The sequence below is a fragment of the Halyomorpha halys genome, unplaced genomic scaffold, assembly GCF_000696795.3.
Source record: "Halyomorpha halys isolate HHAL.00 unplaced genomic scaffold, Hhal_1.1 Scaffold157.1, whole genome shotgun sequence".
NCBI lineage: Eukaryota > Metazoa > Arthropoda > Insecta > Hemiptera > Pentatomidae > Halyomorpha > Halyomorpha halys.
This window is the reverse complement of record NW_027114029.1, coordinates 1,493,666-1,497,512: the sequence shown is the minus strand read 5'-3', so window position 1 is coordinate 1,497,512 and position 3,847 is coordinate 1,493,666.

Sequence of the window (3,847 nt, the reverse complement as noted above, 5' to 3'; positions counted from 1 at the left end):
TGGCCCTAAGAGAAAAAAACCCACTGATGTGGGACGACACTGCCCAATCGATAGGCGATGACAGGAAGCGGAGAGGATGATGCTTCCAATTACACCGTGAGAAATGGAAGCTTAAAAAACATTCGCTACAAAGAAAATAATACCAAGGAGAGCCGCCGATCGGGGATTGTTTTTGCATTAGACTGTTTTTCTTGGCTGTGTCAATAGAGCGCGCTGGTATAATTGGAAGGACGAGAGGATTACGAGTGTCTTCGAGCCCCTGTTTTCATTCTCCTCCTTCCACCCCACTGCTAATATTCAAACCGAAGCGGGCGGTTGCTTATGACGCACGGCATATGGTCGCTCTGTCCCTGGGGATCGTTCCTCTTGTTTGGACTGCGAGGGTGTGAGATGTGATTTTCATAACACTAGGGCTACTTCCATTTAACTGGAACATTATTCAAATTTATATTAGAGTATCGATGTAATACCAGAAGGCTGATTTACATAGATATTATTAAACTGAGTATCATATTTTCATAATTTAGAAAGGAATATGATTTAATCCATGAAAAAAATTCTATGTAATAATTAACGCGTAGAAAATAAATAACGATAAGTTAACGGAGAATGAAGAAAACCGCATAATTAAAAAACGCACACGAATTGGACTATCATTGTCACTTAACCTATATTTGAGGATCTATACAATGTTATTGAGTCATTTTATATGAAATTTTCGTTGTTATTATTTCAGAAATTCAAAATGGAATTTTAATTTTTTTTATTGTTTTTTACAACTGTATACACATATATACAACAAGTAAATTTGCTGTAGATGACATAGTGACATGATACAAACATGTGGAGAATCTACCCACTGATAGAACTCCAATAACATTTCTCGAGGAGAAGGTCTCGAGGCCATCTTCTTTTCAGACGCCTAGGAGGATTATTAGGTAATGAAGGAGAAGCCAGGCTAGAAACAAGTGGATTTGGGTGATTAAGAAGTTTATCATGGAAGGAATGGTATCTGGTTTTGGCCAAATCGGCAACATATGGAACATTGAGGTCCTCATGGATGACTTAATTTGTGACAAAGTAAGGAGCATTAAGGATTTTACGAAGGACTGTAAGGATTGGATTCGGAAGGAATTTGATGGTTTAGAAGAGCCCTAAAGCTCAACTGCGTATGTCCAGATAGGCCTTATAATAGTCATGTACATCAGTCTTTTGTAATGGATTGGCAATTTAGACCGTTTCTCTAGTAAATGTTGTAATAGTGTTATGATGGGTTGGAATGTCAGCTGTGAAAACTGTATAAAGGATAGGACCAAGGATACTACCCAGAGGTACACCAGCAGACTGACGGAAAAATGGAATTAAGAGACTAATAATGAGCCATATAATATTGATTCTCTGGTTTTTGATAATAATTGATTGCACATTGATTAGTATAACACTAAATATGATCATGAAAAAAACAGATTTTCGATTAATTTATTAAGAGTATAAACTTGGACACTCGGCAGTCCAAACTGCAAGGAACTTTACCATGGCGTTCGGTTTGAAAAAGTTTTGACAGGTGACACAGTTTTGGATAACCAACCCAGTGGAAGACCTCCACCAGCTATTGAAGACGAAGATTTTAGGTTTAATGTGGAAGGAAACCGTTACAAAACAGTTAAAAGACTTGTAGCACAAATGAGTACAACTGTATGGACAGTTTCTCGGCACTTAAAGACCATTGGTAGAATAAAAAAAGTAGATATAGGATACCTCATGAACATAAGAATGGCGGCTGCTGGAGCGTTATGAGACATGCGTTTCACTACTTACGAAACAAAAAGAAATTAAATAGATTAAAAAACCAATCCTTTTCTCGAAAGTATAATCAGGTGTCATAAAAAGTGAATTGTTTAAGACAACAGGCGCGCCACTCAGGCCACTGATTAAATATCGACCGGGACACAATTTCCAAAACCAAATTTGCATCCACTGAACTTATTGGTTTCTGTATGACAGTCAATGGCAGGAACAATTCATTTCTCCTTCTTACCAAGAGGTCAAACCATCACAACCACATCGCTCAGCAGCGATATTGACATAATGCATCAAATACTTTAATTTAATCGGAAGGGACTAATACTGTTTTACGACCTACAGTGAAGAAACTAAACGAGCTGTTCTTCCAAACCCATCAGAGTCGCAAGACAAATCTCCAACAGATCTATCTGTTCAGAAATTTGAACAACTTTCTTAAAAGTAAAATTTTTGAAAATGATTCTCAGGTCAAATATTTTTTTACTTCAATTTTCAACAAAACCCTAGGATTGAAATTTTATAAAACGTTGGGGAAATGAGGGTTATTATTTTGAATAAATGTGAGATAATATATATAGAAGATCGAACCAAAGCTTCATTCAAGGTTTGAATTACGTCTCGCTGCACTATCCTCTATGCACCATATCTGTTTTTTACGGATTTTAAAAACTATTAAAACGAATGAATATGTAGGAAATTAAGAGATATAATTTTCAAAAATCTTACATATTGTTAAACATCATTCTGCTCCTAATCGGGCATGATTGTATGCAATGTCTTAATCGTCTCAATGTTGTTTTTGTTTTAGGGATTTTTAATTAGTTCTACTAAACTACTAAATCAAGAGTGTTTCTTTTGCTTCTTAAAGTTAGACTAATAAAAAAAAAAAATTATAACATATTTTCAGTTAGATTTCGCGCATTACGTTCAGTAGTAAGTATACATATACAAAGTAAGGTTTACTTTCTAGCTAGGAAATGAAGAAGCTTTAAGTAACTGAGGTATTTTTACATATGAATTAACAATTTGTCACTTTTAAGAATGAAAAACATACCTTCCCAGTATTCGATTCTGTCCATAAGATTCTTCTCCACCTGGTAAGGCTAGGATATCTTGAGGATATATCTTCATCAAATTTACACAAAGGTACCTATTATCAATGAGAGACAACATAAAATCTTTCTCCAAACACCATGAATCAACACAGCCCTCAATGGATTAATAATCCTTATCACTTACAAAAATTGTATCAGTGGATGATGCAGAGGAAAATCCAATATAATCGTGACGAATTTCATCATGCAACGTTTGCGTTCCTATGTGAAACCACAAGGGTACGTCGAAGATGATCACGTTCACCCGAGAGTAAATTACTTCAAAATTATTTGTTTCTTTATTTCTTGAAATTTACAACTGTATTAAACATGAAAACATAGCAATTAAATATGATAAGCTATACATGAAAGATTTGTGGAGATGCTACCTATTGGTAGCCCTCCAATAATAGGACTATCAGGAACAGGAAGCAAGGTTAGAAACTAGTACGTTTTTTATATTGATTAAGTTTTGTAAGGATTTTAGATTGCAAGAATTGGATACGAGAGGAATTCGATGGTTTTAGAGGAGTCACAAAGCGCAAATCCGTAATTCAGATAGGCCTTATTATAATCATGTAAATTAGTCTTTTGTTATGGATTGGAAGTTTTTTAACAGTTGGAATCGTCTTTTCAGTCATGTATGAGAATTCCAAGTTAGTCATATCTACATGTTTAGTTCAAGGTAGTGGGTCTCTTCTACAAGGGTAGGTAGAATATTATTTAAGGATACTGTAGAACAGTCCATAGGTTTGCCGTGTACAGGGGCTCGGGGTTTCTAAGCCCGATTCGGGGGTTCCCCGTACAGGTATTATATTGAAATTTATTCATATATTAATGTATTTATATTATGTATTTGTATTTATATTGTATATTTGTATTATGTATTTATATTATATATTTATATTATGTATCTCTATCAGTTCCTGATGGGAACCGACTGAAAAGGG